This window comes from Lissotriton vulgaris, chromosome 2_1 (assembly GCF_964263255.1).
Source record: "Lissotriton vulgaris chromosome 2_1, aLisVul1.2, whole genome shotgun sequence".
Lineage (NCBI taxonomy): Eukaryota > Metazoa > Chordata > Amphibia > Caudata > Salamandridae > Lissotriton > Lissotriton vulgaris.
In genome coordinates, this window is record NC_141687.1 from 1125601071 (window position 1) to 1125617691 (window position 16621).

The window sequence follows — 16621 nt, forward strand, 5'->3', positions numbered from 1 at the left end:
CCACGCAGCGCGCCAGGAGGCAGTGTTTCAGCGCCCTTAGCCTCCTGCAGTGCGGGACGCTCTTTGCAACTCTACTCACCCGGTGCCATTCCAAGAAGGGGGCTATCAGCCTCAGACGGTCCTGCTTACCCGCCGTGAGGGCAACGGCCATCATTTCAGCTACCCGGTCTCTCCAGCCATGAGGGGAACGGCGTACAGAGACAGGGACCACAAGACCCAGCAGCCTTTCTTTGCCTGTCGCCTGCCTCTGACTCCGCGCAGCGCGCCAGGAGGCAGTATTTCAGCGCCCTCAGCCTCCTGCATCAAGGGCTGCGCGCGGGCGGCTCCCTGGCAAAGCCCGCGGCAAGGGCTGGTGAGTCTACGCCAGTCATCGCCAGGAGGAGGCATGGCAGGGCCAACCCCCTTTCATGCGCAATTGAGGACCCTTGTGCAGGCTTTGGGGCTGGTTTGCACGTACTGTTGGCTCTGTGGTATAATTGTCTTTCTAGTTGACCACCAGTTCAAGGGTTGTATTGCCACTCGCATACTCTTAGCATACTTTGCCCGGATGGACAATGAGTGCCTACACCACTTATACCTAATTTGGACCAGACTCTGACCCACGCGCCAGGATCTTGTCCCGCATATTGCACTTTAGAGCTCCTACTGTGATTAACTGTTTTTTAACTTGACTGCCATCCACTGTACAAGTATCCAGCAATTTTTTATATATATAGTCCTGAGGAGCCATTTTAACTTGTTATTATTGTTGTTTAAGCATTGCCCTGCATTTTGCACATTGTGCATTGCACTAGTCACTTTGTCTTTACACGCAAATTTGGACTTTACAAGGGATTAGAGAATATAACCCTGTGTGCCCAAAAGTCACTAATCATGAATAAGGGGAAACTAAATCTGGGGAAAAGTGTGGCTGGAACTTTAGACGCTTTCATAATGAGGGCCGAAACTGTCGTCATTAATAAAATTAAATCGACTGAATGTAGGCTATCGCTTGAGCCTCACCACCTGCAAGGTAGACTCTCCTTGACTCCTGATTTCCCTGACACTCTGCTGGTGTCCAATCAGGATGTATCTCCATCCCGGCTGAGCCAGTCACCACTTGTTGTCCAAGTAACATTGATTAACTCTGTTTCCTGCTCATCTCCGGAGCAGGAATCCAGCCCTTTTAAATCCAAAGCGACAACCAGAGGGCAGAAAGCAAAATCAAAATCAAACTGTATTAAGAAAATCCCCCGCTGTAAAAAACAAGTGCCGGGGAGCAACAAAATCAAATAAATCTGCATAGGGGACATCTGGAAGGAAATAATTAGTTGTTCCTACTACAAGTATTGGTAGCAAGGGAAATCCTACCTCCTCGAATCAGACTACGGCAGGGTCGCTAACAGATAGAATGCAGGAGGGGAACTTTTGGGGCAGGCTCGAAACCATGCTGACAAACTTATTAGACCCTATATTTTAAAAAATGTGTCTAGTAGAAGATATTTTATCTAAACTAGAAAGGATGATGGTTGTACTCCGCCGGTTATTCCGATAGCCCAAAGCCCAAACAACCACTGAGGGTGAAAGAGTGGGGTGGAAAGGAGATGGGGTAGCCCGCAGTTAATAGTGAGGTATCAGACAAGAATAGTTCAAACAGTACCAGACCCACCAGTGTAGATACCCCAGTTACCACACAGCAGTCATCTTTAAGAACAGGGTCCTCAGTGCCTCAAAGGGACAGGAAGCCGGAGGACAGAGTTCCCCAGGCGACGACTCTCCCAACCAATTACTTCCCACCCAAATCCACTCCATATGTTGTGATTTTGGGGAGTGAACCCGCCCTCCCCAACGGGACGAGTGAAGATTATGGGCAGTTGTTAAATAAAATTAACCACTGGTTCACATACAATACAACCCTGGGAGCCCATGTATCTTAAAACATCCTCATGGCACGTAGGGTCAGCTGGATTGGAAGTTCACGTAAACAGGGGACAGGTGACTGTGTTATCATAAATGTTGATAACCCCTTCATCGCTGGCCGTATTCTCTCCAGGGACTTTAGCCTTACCCCTTTAGTGGGATCTGTCATTAAGGAATTACCCTTGGGCTATTTTTACAGGCCAGTCCCCTATGGGGACATGACTGCAACTGGCCCTAGGGTACCTAACTGAGGGAGTTACGTAAATAGACCACTCCCTAGATAACAGCTCATACCTATGGTCCAACTACCATCAGAATTAGACAGGCAATTTGGCACCGCCCATACATTGGTGTCAAATAATAGATTTGCTGCCTTAACCAGCATGGAGGAATGCGATTGACTGAGGGGCCCTGTATCTCTAGGGCCCGAGGGGGTTGCATCCCTCCAGCCTCCAGAGGAGGTAGCTGTTGGGCTCCCATCGGTGAGATTGAACAACTTCCTGTCCTGGAATATTGCAGGGTTGGCAACTAAGCTTCAGGACCCAAGGTGGGTGTGTTATGTCAAGCAATTTTTGGTAATAAGCCTCCAGGAAACATGGTCTGTGGATTGTTATCTATTCCTGGAAGGCTACAAGGCCTTTTTTGTCCCAGCCATACCATCTGTGAGTGGGGTAACATTCCACCCTTCTAGAGGGAGAAGACATGTTACTTTCCTTAAACGCAGTTAAAAATCAACCAGAGCCTCAGCATCACAAAATGGATGCTGCTGCCACAGACACAAGTCTGGCCTCCTGCTGCGGACCAAAACTCCAGCAGGGGAGGCCTAGACAAAAGGTTTCCTGTCACAGGGAGGTGCTAGCACCACCCCAGACAGGAGATAGTGGATTGGGGCAGGGAGGGCTGAATGAAACTAGACACTGCCTGGGGCCCACAAGGTATCCCATGCATAGCCCAGTTCAAACCGGTGCTGGGGCACTCCAGCCCCAGCTCTGGCATGAAACTGGACAAAGGGAAAGGGGTGTAACCACCCCCTTCCTGGGTCCCACCCATAGGAGGGACCTAGCAGGTAATCCAGCCCCTTGATTTGGAATAAAGGTAGGAGCTGTGTCCTTAGACTTTAGATCATCCTGACTGAAACTTTGAAACAGAACTCTGGACCCTTTGACATCCTACTCGACGTAGAAGACTGAAGAATCTCCCTTGTGGTCAAGGAGTGGCCACCCTGCACAAGCAGGCACCATCAGCGCTCAAGGTTTTCTTTGTTGTTGCTCCCACCAGAACTCGAATTACAGAGACCGACAAGAACCAAACTTCCAGACATCCAACAGCCGGATCCACAGCCTCAGCAAAACTGAGACCCGTGGAGGCGACATGAGACGTGGGACCGGCCATCTTGGAAAGCCAGCAAAGTGCTTTCTGTGCAGCTCCTGAGGCACCCTTTGAGCTGTGCATTGGGGATTGAGAAGCCCCAGCCCCGCGCAGCTTTTGCACCAAAGATCACTTTTCCACACTCACCGAGTGCTGCGTGGGGCCCTTTTGCATTTTCCTGCTAGACTCGTCTGTCCGGTCACTTGCCCGTTGGCTAGTGGCCTCTGTGACGACGAACCTACAAATGTTCACTGCTGGTCTGGTTGCTCCAGACTGGCCCTTGCTCCCCTGAAAAGGAGCAGCCCATCAGATCTTGCTGGTCTGATCCAGAAGCCATCTCCGATTCCTGCGTGGGTTGCATTTGCCAAGACCTGTTGACTCTGATTCAAGAACTGACACCGCCGACAGCGAGAGCTTTTGTGGGACAGTCCGTGTCCACCTCCTGGTCATCGTAGATACTTCCTGGTCCACGTGGCAGCGGAGAAAAACTTCATGACATCACCTGATCGCAACCTGACATCGCCTGGTTCCTTCCAGGTTCCTTCCTGGTCACTGGCTAGTGACCCAGACTCTGTCCCCTCTACTTTCAGGTACTCTACATCTTCGAACCACCCTTGGATCCAACCGGACTCTTCTCTCCTGGTCGCCTGCAGCATCTTTTCACCAAGGCTCCATAGAACTCCACAACGAAACCCGACACACTTTGACCCCTATGCACCCGCTTCCTGTGGGTGAGGTAACGAGAGTACTATGGTGCTCCTGTAGAGATTTACATCCCTAGTGTCCAAGTTTTAAGTGGTTAAGTTCTAGTCCAGTCGAAGACTTCCAAATCTGTAACTTTGTAACTTTTACGCACCATTGACTTCTATTGGTGCACACGTGTGCCTATACACACTGCACCTGCATCCTGTGGGCCTCCCACATCCTAACTTCTGTTAGTCCAGAGTAGCCCCAGCGATTCTCAAGGCCCTAGGCCTTACCATGGTTTGTGACGTGGTTCTTATACCACTATTTCAGTAGACAGTTTTAGGGGCCACCAGGGCCTATCCATATTTGTGCAACTTTTGTATGTTATATGAAGTTCTTTGTTTAATCCTTGTGCTTCTGACCTCATAAAGAGTACAGAGGATTATTCTAGTAATAAATTCATATATTTTATAATATATAACTTGTGTGGTGTCCTTTCATTTGGTATAGTAGTATTAAAGTTAGGACTCCTAATTTAAGGACACCTAAATACCTACTGTGAATACCGAAAGTCTTAAAATTAAGATTTTTCTCAGTTTAGTAGTAGTAAAGTTGAGAAAATTCCTAATTTTAGGACTTTCGGTATTCACAGAAGGCCTTTAGGAGTCCTAAAATTTGGATTCCTAACTTTACTACTACTAAATTGAGAAAAATCTTAATTTTAAGACTTTCGGTATTCACAGAAGGCATTTTAGGAGTCCTAAATTTAGGACTCCTAACTTTACTACTACTAAATTGAGAAAAATCCTAACTTTAAGACTTTCGGTATTTGCAGAAGGCATTTAGGAGTCCTAAAGTTAGGACTCCTAACATCTGTGAATACTGAAATGAGTAAGTGCCTTCTGTGAGTACCAAAATGGTAGTAAGTTTAGGATTTTGTCTTAAATTAGTTCTGTGAATCGGGCCCTAGGAAGTTAGTCTATGTTGGATAAGACTTCAAAGCAGTTTGCTATTGTAACACAGAACTGATCTTCAATGCAAAGGGAGGGATAAGAGCTGAGAATCATGGACCTCAGGGAAAGCATACGCTTGTCTGCTGGTGCCACTAACATAAAACTTGGGTAACTTATGATTCTATTTCAACAAATGGAAAGGGCAAGGTTTATAGAAGTAACCTAGTGGTACTAGGATTATATTACTTCTGGAAAAAACTTTGCTCAAGCTCCCAAACAACAAATGATGCACCAATTGGGGGGATCTAAAATGTATTATGACACAGTCTCTTTGGATGTAGACTGGAACAGATCTGATCCATTCAACTCTGGGCGTAAACAAAATATGGCCTGCAAGGGAAAGAGGAAAACCCCTACTTGGAACCCGCCAGTCACGTCTTTGATATGCAGATCCTCTTGGGTCTCCCTCTGGTCCTTGCACATAGGGGGAACTGCAGTAAGAACTGTCACATAGGGCCAAGCTACGAGAGGAAGATTAATGACTGACCCACGAGGGTTAAAAACAAGTCTACTTGCCACACTCTCAGCCTAGTGTAAATTAGCTGAGAGATTGCCTTCCCTTGGATTAGATGTAACCTCTCAAGGAGGAAGCAGTTGGGTTCCAATAAAAGAATTCGGTCCAGGTGCCCGAGAGACAAGGCTGAGGCTACTCCTGCTGGATGGTGTCCTTCAGGGCTCTTCTGAAGAATTCGGACAATGAGAATTCGGCTGACAGACAGCTACAGATTGAGTAGCCACAGAAGCCTCACTCATAGTGCTGGAAATTGGAGGTGGATGTCGAGAAAAAGGTGAAAGCTGAGACTCCCTGTTTAATCGATTAATAAGGGTAGAAAGCTTAGCCTGTGGAAGCGCCTTAAATTTGATAAAATAGTCCTTTATGAATTGCCCATACTGAGAAAGCTTGATGTTGAATCATCCTCAACCCCCAGCGTGAATGAGGAAGGGAGATGAGTCTGTACCAAGGTCGAAGATTGACATGTTTGGCTGGAGACCTCTTTCAGGTTGTTGGGAGTGTCCTGCTTGGCTCTCTTGTAGTTGGGTACCAACTGCAAACAATCAGTACCTGGTATGCCTGTATTAGTGGCCCCCACTACAGAGGTGTTAAGGGGCTATGGTAGCATTGAACTGGAAGGAAAAAGTATTAACTGAGGAAGCTATAACAGAGCCCGAGCTCAAAGATTCTTCTTTCAATTAGGCCAATTTAAATGCTTGTTAACCCCTCATAGCCCTTTCCATCATCCTATCAACAGAGGTACATTTGCAAGGGAAGTGGATACTGAATGGGCACCAGTTATTTTTCTTTTGCCTATTTGGAAGGTAGTTGGACAGCTTCTGCAGACAGGAGCGACATGAGCAAGTTACACAAAACACAGAGAATGAAAGCCAACAGAACCTCTGGAAGAAGCAGCCAAGGGCAGTGGCCCAGCCTAGCCTCCTCCAGGCTCAGATGGGTGCAGATTGGCCCTCAGGACACAGCACACTGAACAGCATTTGAATGTTTGTGATCCACTCCTGCTGGGCTCTGATGGATTCTGGGGGCTTATTCATGAGAGGCTTGCACCATCAGAGTGTTTCTTTTTGTAATGCTACGGTGACACAAAACTCGCAACCATATCTATGAGGCCTTGCAAAGCCACTTTGCTTGGCCTCATAGGTATGGATTAAGTCAAGGCAGCGGAAGTCGCTGCATTGCCTTACTAGGCACCAGGGAGGCATCCCATGGGGGTGGTCCCATGCAACACTCATGGGTTTTGATGTTGCCCCAGGTTTATAAATTCACCAAAATCTGGGGCAGCACCAAAACCTTATGCCTCATCCAAGCAGGCATAATGAGGATAAACATTTGTATTTCTCCTCGTTTTTTTCTCTTTCCATTTGTGCTGCATACTGCAGCACACATAGAAATATGGAAATCCCTCTCTGGATTGTTTTGTGCTGGAAGGTGCCCATTCCTGCTCAAAAACAATCCTGCATGTAATGCAGACACCCTTGCACAATGATTCAAGGGTGCCTCCAGGGCCGGCTTTGGGCAGTACGACTGGTGCAGTCACACTGGGCGCTGAACTGTGGAGGGGGGCCTTGTGACCTCAGGGGGTTGCTGTGTTTAGCAATATCCTATGATAGGAGAGATAAGGGGCACTTTTGCAGGTGGTAGTGAGAGAATCCGCACAGGGCACCACCAGAGCTAAAGCCAACCATGGGTGCCTGCATTTGTGCTAGGCAGAAAATTGTGCACCAGCGTAGAGAGAAAGGACTGTACTGTATGTCATGAATACAGTGCATTCCTGCCCTTTCACATTGGAGTAGGGCAGCACAGCAAGAAGACTTGCGGCACTGCCCTATGCCAATTCACCATAAATGAAGCCACAGTGATTTAGATTTGCACTAATAAAGTCACAGACGATATCCGTCTCAAAGGCCCTTCACTTAATTTCAGAGAAGAATGCTGAATACACATTACATGTCTCAGCCCAGGATTACTCCAAGAAAGAAGAATACTGCAGAAAACCCTTTTTAATCTACGTGGGATTCGAACATGCAGGAAGGCGGTAATTGCAAGTCTAAGTGCCACGGACCCTATCCTGAACTATTAATACAAAAAATGTCTAAGGCTTGCTAGGAAGAGGCTGACTGCCTCTAACGCCCGCAGTGTTAAACACAATCCTCTTCCCTTTCTCCCTTACTTTATCATGCTCTTGTACACGGCACTTTGCACTTTGCTATTATAAGCACCTTGCTCAATGTTCTCCCATGTGTGTTAGGTAGACGACATTGTAAGGTGTCACTTAAGATAATAATACGTCTCCTTAAATAAGTCATCTCAACATTATTTTATAATATTACAAAATTGAATTTCTAGCTATGCCGTATAATCTTAAAATAAATTGTATCAATGCGTTTTTATGAACTTTTATTGTTGAGCTTTTGATTAACTCTACGAAAAAATCGAGGTGTCTATACACTTGATTTGCTCAAACCCTAATGTCCTAATCAAATAGGCTATCAAGATTCACTATTTAGTGGCCTTTCCAGTTTCAGGGACCGGGGGCCTAATTTATGAGAAATGACGCATCGCTGCGTGAAAGCAGCGATGCGTCACTTCTCAGTGCGCACTCCTTGCGACATTCCTGATGCATCATATTTAATGTATGACGCATCATGCCGCAAGGAGTTACAGATACGTCAGTATTTCTGACGTATCTGTAAGCGCAAAAGTGACGCATTGCTGGAGTGTGTCACAAAAATGACACAACTCAAGCAATGCGTCCTTTCACATGGGGCAAGCCCCATGTGAAAGGGCCTGCGTCAGTCTGACGCCTGCTGTGAGGCAGGCGCAAGGTTTTGACGCAACAGTGTCCTAATCTAATAGATTTCACTGCGTCACTTCTACGACCCTTCCTTGCGTCAATACGCCCCCCCTTGCATACATTATACCTGGCGCAGGTATAATGTGGCGCAGGGGTTTACAAAGTGACGCATCTACCTAGATGCGTCACTTTGTAAATATGGCGCAACAAGGTGCATTTTTTACACCACTGGTGCGCCATAAAAGTGATGCACCGGCGGCGTAAAAGTGACGCACAGCCTCATAAATGTGGCCACTGGTTTTCACCGTTACCATGCTGTCCATGTGATGGGAGATCGTACCAGTCAACTAAGCACTTTAGGGCTTATTTACAAGCCTCTTGCACCATGTTTGCATCATTTTTAACATGGGAGAAGTGACGTATGGGTGGCGCAAGGGGCTTGAAAATAAGCCCCTGTTGGACTTGGCCCTTCTGGCAGGTTTACCCCTGAACTTTTTGCCTGGTGTTATTAAATAATTATAGTGATGTCATGGTTTCTGCGCACTTTCACTGTGTCCCCGTGGAAAGTGCGTGGAGTAAGGTTGGCCTGCCCTCCCATAGGAATGCATTGGGAATTTCTGTGTCTCTGGTAGTTCCTGATGCATGGGGTATGCAGGCTCAAGTTTGGTATGTGCGGACTCGCGTGATTGAATGCTGGTGCAATGATATATGCGGCATGATTGAGTCTACTGTGGAAGTGCCACTTCTAGAAGTTGGCATGGTTGTGTAATTTGTGTCTGGCTTGTGATTGGCTGGAGCTGGCTTGTGAGCCTTGCTCCAGGAGTCTGGATGGGTCTGCCCGGTGGTGAGTGTGAGATTAGCATGCTGATGGCCAGGGAGGAGTGCACCTGGGTCCTGAATAGGGCTGGGCTTTCCCCACACAATGCTGGCTCTGCCCCCTGTGGTGCGTCTAATGTCCCTAGCCCTGCCAGTGAATAGAGTGAGGGGCTGAGCACATCAAGGGTGCTCCCAGACTAGCTGCAACTGGTTCTTCCCCCACCCTGCACCTTTAGACAAAGGAATTTCATGTATAAAAAGAGGCTGTGACCTCTTCTAAAATGTTCTTTTTCCCAACTTGAATCTTACCAGGGGCATGCTGCTGCTGGGGCCCGGGGGAAGGTTTGCCTCCCTGGGCCCTGCCCAGGCCCTGGACTGCAGAGGTGCTGGACAGATGAAGGACTTTGCTGTTTTGTGCTTGCCCTAGCGCTTTCCTTTGGCCCCTAGTGCTTGAGAGAGCTGTTCCTCCTGTCTAGCGCCTGGGAGCGATGGATTGTCTACTAAGCGCTTGGGAGCGCTTTATTTCCTGCTCTAGCGCTGGGAGCGCTTTATTTGTGTCCTAGGTGTATACAAAACAATATCCCAAATGGTATTATTGAGCACGTAAATAAACAATACTTGGTAAGGATATCCATACAGTATTATCCTAAAAAGATCAAGGAGTCAGTTATTTTTTGGTAGTGCTAAAAAGCATCATTTTATGTTTGTCATTCAGAAAAAAGGAGGACAGATAAATACAGTTAGTCACAGCACTGTGTGAACAAGTAAACAAATAGCAAATATCAGCCCAAGGGTAGTACAAGGTGCACGAGTGCAGTGGGTTGTGACACTACGTCAGCGCACGTGACAAAAAATATAGCGTGAGCGGCGCAAGGTGCAAGGTGCAAATATATACAGTGAAGGTACACAATGGTTTCCAGTTCAATAATAATATCTCAGTTCAGCATTTGTAAGGAGAACCACTGTGAAGAGGTGCCTAGAGTCTGGCTGTTTGGTCGACGGCGTTTAGATCCGTGTTAATAAGGATCATCATCAGGACATGGTGGGCTGGGTACAGTGCAATGATCAGTAATGGTCGGATCAGTATGAAGGGTTCCAATAGTGGTCTAGACTGTTGTAGTCCAGATTGGGGTGATTCGCGGAGAACAGCAGTGTCCTGGGGTAGCGTGTGGTCCCGGAAGGACAAGGGCCGTCGGGTGGCGTCAAAGCGTCCACTTCGGTGGTGATCGGATCGCTATGTCTATATCCCTAGCGACTGAGCGCTGCCACCCGATCCGACTTACTTCCGGAATCGAAGACGATTTATTCCTTCACCGTGCGATTGAACTTTCAGCTTGAAGATACTTGATCCGATCACCGACGAAGTGGACGCTTTGACGCCACCCGACGGCTCACTCTGTATTTTTTGTCACTTGCGCTGCCGTAGTGTCACAACCCACTGCACTCGTGCACCTTGTACTACCCTTGGGCTGATATTTTCTATTTGTTTACTTGTTCACACAGTGCTGTGACTAACTGTATTTTTCTGTCCTCCTTTTTTCTGAATGACAAACATAAAATGATGCTTTTTAGCACTACCAAAAAATAACTGACTCCTTGATCTTTTTAGGATAATACTGTATGGATATCCTTACCAAGTATTGTTTATTTACGTGCTCAATAATACCATTTGGGATATTGTTTTGTATACACCTCCTCAGACCCCAATCCCAATAGGTTGATGGGTTGATACTCCTGTTTTTCTACATATATTATTTGTGTCCTAAGCGCCTAGGGGCGCTTTATGGTCTATAGTGCTTTGGAACGCTTTAATTGCCACTGCCGGTGCTCACCCGGCATCGCCCCGTGAAAGTACAGCGCGGCCCTCGCGCCGCAAAAAGGAAGCCAGGCACCGGCTTGCCTGATGTTGGGCGGGACTTCCTGTTTGCGAGGGAAGTTCCGCCCGCTGTTGTGCCGTGATTGGCTGCCTGCCTGTCTGGAAGGGGAAGCAGAGTCCTCCCGCGGCCCGGGGCTCCCGTGAGCTAGGGAGAGCCCCGGGGCCGCCTCACCCTGAGTCCTGGTCCCGAGATGGGGGACCGGGTGAACATAGGCGCTGTCGGGCGGGGCTCCCAGGTGTTGGGAGATCCCCGCTACAGCCGCCGAGAAGGAGAAGCAGCCGCCGCCGCAGGAAGAGCCGGTGAGTGCCCGCATGATGTGAGGGGGGGTGTCGGGGCACATTGCCGGTGCCCCCTGCCCGGTGGTGCAAGCTTCCTTGTGGGGGCGGTGAGAGGCCCCAGTGAGGCCTCAGTGTTTAGAGCCCCCGAGGCTCAGCGGCATTTTTTGTATTTCGAGTCCCCCCCACGGGGGACTCCAACGAAGGGGCCAAAGTGGTTGATGAGCCCCGAGAGGCTGAAGGCGCCATTTGTTGTTTGAGCCCTGAGAGGCTCCAACGGAGGCATATTTGTTGAGCCCTGCGAGGCTCCCGGCATTAGTAGTTCGAGTACCCCAGGAGGGACTCCAACGAAGGCCCCACAATGGTTGAGAGCCCCGAGAGGCTCTGGAGTGCCGCAGAGTTTGTGCAGAGCCCACGAGGCTCAGGAGGTGCAATTGTCCTCGAGTCCCCGAGGGCTCCATGGGGCATATTTTTGCTGAGAGTCCCCAGAGAGGGACTCCCCCATCCAAGCGGCATTTGCTTGTTTTGCGAGCCCAGAGAGGCTCTTGGGGGCATTCATTAATTTCGAGTCCCCAGAGGGGGGACTCCAACGTTGGTGCCACATTTTCTCGAGCCCAGAGAGGCTCAGGGGGACAGTGTAATTGTTCAGAGCCTGGGAGGCTCCCACGTTGGCCCCATCATCTACAGCTGCCCAGCACTTTGTGGGCAGCTGCCACGTTTAGGTGTTCTTGGCTACCTGCAGCCTGTCCTGACATTGCGACATAGGGCGTCCTAGCACCAGTGAGGCCAGTTGGCCTGGGTATAGTTTTGAGTTCATGCTAATATGATTTCTGCAAAGTGTTCTTTGCTGCACCTCTGAATATGTTGTAGATGCATCATGTGCCTTGTTCCTTACACCTCTGAATGTGTTGTTTATGGATCATGTGTTCTCCTGTGCTGCACCTCTGAATGTTTTGTAGATGCATCATGTGCCTTGTTCCTTACACCTCTGAATGTGTGTTTATGCATCATGTGTTTCTCCTGCACCTCTGAATGTGTTTTGATGCATCATGTGCCTTGTTCTTACATTGCTGAATGTATGTTTATACATCATGTGTCTTTCCTACACCTCTGAATGTTCTATGCATCATGTGTGAAGCTTCTGATTGTTAAATGATCTACAAAGTGCTATTTCTAACAGTATTTCTAGTTCTAAAAGTGCATATCCTTGACAGTGGTCCCTGTGGCCCTGTCCTGTACATAATCCCCTGTAAATTCTGCCCGTGCCTGTTGGCACATTGTAAAGTGTGTGTTCCTATCTAATGTGTTTTGCAATACAAATGCTATTTTTACATATACCTTATGTGGAGTTCCTTTTGTGGGGGACCTTGGATGTTGTTGCTGGTGGGTGCGTGCGCAAATGCTTTACACATCGCCTCCGAGATAAGCCTGACTGCTCGTGCCAAGCTACCAAGAGGGTGAGCAGGGGTTGTCTTGGCGGGTGACTTCCTTACCCTACCTTAGGAATGGTGGTTTCTGCCTGGCTTTGGCGCAAGCCCTGGCCAACCAGAAATCCCATTTCTAACAGCCCCTTTATGCTTTTCTGCTGTTTATCCGTGCCATTCAGGACATGGTTTCTCTGCCCTATCCTTAGTAGGAAGCAATTTATTAATCACCAGGAAGGCCTACTTTTCCTTTAGTGCCTTGACTCCTCACTGATTTGCTGTGCAGTCTTTAATTTTATTAAACAAGCATTGAAACGGAGAAGAAAATATACTATGTAATTGAAGCAGTTATAGTGTTTTAAAATTGTAATGTTTAAAACGGATCTATTTTCTATCTGGGTGCGACACTATCGATGCACTAGTAACAGGGGGGATAGTGCTTTTTTAATACTTATTGCCTTACTGTGATGTGGATGAACTGTAACAAGATGCTCTAATTTGTATGACTGTATTTTTATAATGGATGCACTGTAATAAAGTGCTTTTAATTTGTTTCACTGTGATTTTATAATGCTTTTATGGTCGAGTAATCAAATAAAGTTGTTGAACTTGAGTGCATTATATGTTCATTAATTAGGTCTTTCCTTTTCAGTTGGGGCCAGAGAAAGTCAAGTAGCAGCAGGACACAGCAAAGGCATCACCGGTCTCCCTCCCGCCGCCGCAGCTTGTGATCGGCGGCCGCCGAGCGGTGGGAGACTACAACTCCCAGCTGGCTTTGCGGCAGAAGCCGCTACGTGCAGTTCCACGCCAAGAGGCGCCATAAAAAGAACGGCAGCCCCCGGCGCGGGCTGTGCCGGGCTAAGCCCGGGCAAAGGGCGGGCCCTCTGTGGCCCTCAGAGGCCTGAAGAGACTGGACTGGGCCAGAGCCCCTGGCCGAAGAGCGACCCACATCCAACAGAACTGTAAGCCCCCGTTTGTTATATTTATCCTCTGATGGTGTCTTTTGCTAGTGCCTGATCGGGGATAAGCACATACCTTATTGGGTTTTGAAAGCGGGACCCCTTTTGCCTTCTTATTCCCGTTTACAGACTCAACACCTTCAGAATTTGTCATTGCTATGGAAAGCCGGGAAACTAGAAGCATGGCTGCGGCAGGCGCTAGGAAAAAACTGACTGGAACTCTTGACGATTTTATCGTCTGCACCAACTCCTTAATAGACCAAGGAATTGTATTGATGGAAAGAAGAGTTTCCCAAGAACTAGTAGCGGCCAAAAGGTCATCTCTGGACAATATCGATTCTGTGCGTACTCCTAACACCTCTACAAGCACTAATAACCCTTTACTGATCCACGCTGAGACTCATAATGATACCAACAGCCAGTCAGCAGTATTAGACCTTACACCTCCTGATGCACAGTCCCTGTCCCTGTCCCTGTCCCTGTCCCAAATTCAACCTGATTCTAGCCCATCAGCCATTTTGGCTGACCCCAAACACGATAATTCATCCATTCGCAAGAGGGGGAAGCGGGAGGGGGCTATCCCGAAATGTAGGCAACCTAAGCCCATTATCCCCAACACCAAGAAAGCCAGCGGAATAAAACTCAGAAGTACTGGCCTCTCTAATAACGAGAGAGACAGAATAGAAGAGGAGAGGGAACCAGATGGAGTATCCAACGGGAACCATATGGGGATTGAAGAGCCACGAGACGAGGCTCTATGCTTACCATTGCGTATACTAGATGATACCATCTTAGACAACACCATGGCTGTCATCCTTAAAGACCGCTCTATAGCTGATGAGCCAGGAGCTGATAAACCGGGAGGTTCAGCCGGAGGGGATGAGCCTGTAGTCCACGCCCTGACCAATGTCATTAAAACCTTACTAGCTCCCCTAGAGGCTAGGCTCCTAGGAATTGAAAAATTGCTACAAGAATTACAAAAGGACCCAAGACCCCAGGCTTCACTCCGTGCTAATAGGGTAACCAACGCCACTAACGCCACTGCCCCAGCAAGTAACCCGCAACCAGCCAATAAACGCCCAGTTGTAGCAAAAAATAACACACCTAAGACTCCACTGCCGACCACTTCTGACCCCGAGTCCAAAAAAGGGGGTGCCCGGTCCCACATATTAGCTGAGCACACTAACCAAACTAAAACAAACAATCACGCTGCCCCCACCCCAAAACCAGACTCTTCTCATCCCGCTAAGAGCCAGAAACATCGAAACATCAACTTACCTCCTGAAGCCTGTCGCTTTGTAATCGTTTTGACAGGTGAACTGGAATTGGCCCCGACATCTTTAGAGCCTTTTTGGGCGCTTAAAAATAAGGTATGCCACTGGCTAGCAAACATCCATCCACTACCACCCAATACCCACAGTAACATCTTGATGGTTGAGAGAGCCCCTTGGGTGGGTCCTAATAGAAAAGCACTTCAGGGAGATTGTGTCGCAGTGACTTTCGAGGACCCTCACACTGTTGAGCACATATGCATGGGGAAACCCGGAACCAATGGTACTGCGATCATGGCTAGACCGCTGTCCTATTTTTATATGCCCGGGGAGCAGTTGGACAATGGCTGGAGCTGGCTGAGGGATAATAACCATACCCGGGGAGGGAGGAGGCATGAGATGCGTAGGGACTTGAACAGGTTCATCCCAGGTGGTGGGGTAGCAGAAGGATGTAATTTGTCACAGCGCAGAGGTGGTTGGCCTACCCATGGAGGTAGTCTGCGTAGCGAGGAATGGTATGGCCCCCAGTTCATCCAACCTCCCATCCCCTGTTACAATAGGTACAGTGCACTGGAGGCTGTTGATTGACTTATGGAACCTCCGGGAATATCTTGCCCTCCCATAGCCTTAACCAAAACTGCAGAAAACCAAACTAGTAACTTACAGAGCTTAAACCTAGACTGTGGCAACCCAATGCCCACCTTTTTGGTAACCGGGGATGACAACCACAAAGTACAGGGCAACGATTGTTCCTCATGTGAGAGAAGAATTGAGGTGGATTGTATTACACCGCAGGATACAGGTAATGCTGGGATCGAGGGGCTCATAGTTCCCACCAGTCCCAACACTCCAATCTCCACAGTTGGTCATGGGATTGAACCTGTCACATTACTCATCAATGGTAAAAGTAGAGACTTCTTGGAATGTCGCAGGTCTCGGGAATAAAACAACCCTCCCCGATTGGAACGAACTGATAAAAAGGTATGACCTGTGTATTTTCCAAAAGACATGGTGCTTGGAACCAGTATATAAGCCCGGCTATTCCACTTTCCATGTCCCTGCAACTCCCTCTAGAAGGGGTCGCCCGTCTGGAGGTCTGCTTGTCTGGGTTAAAATCTCATTAAATTGTAAGATCTCCCACTCCCCTAACATCTCCCATGATATGATGAGGTTAACAATTCGGATTCCCCAAGCCCCAGAGACTCTGGAAGTCTTTAACATCTATGCTAGAGGTATACCGGGGGGGGGGGGTGTAAATCTCCAACCATAGCTCTACTTGCAGACTCACTCTGTAACTGTACCCCGGATACACTGTCGTTAGTAGCTGGTGACTTTAACTGCACATTTGAGCCGTTGGCTGTCGACGACGCGGCAGGTCTACTGTAGGAAGACGCGAGATGGGGAATCCCGCAATTGACGACTGCGCTGATCAAAAAGTGGACACCTATCACTATCCAAATAAATGCCTTGGTGTTGGAACATGCTTTGGTAGCAGTGAACGGACGCACTCCGTCTGACTTCTCTGGAGCGTGTACCTACAATAGAGTTAGTTGCCCCAGTAGAATTGACTACATTCTAATAGATAAGAGACTGTGGAAACATGTGTTGGATATGGTTGTTATCCCTTCTATCCATAGTGACCACATCCCCCTATTTCTTAGCCTGTGCAGTCTGATAAATGTGGGGAACCCCCCGTCCAGCAATAGACTAACAATGGCGACAAG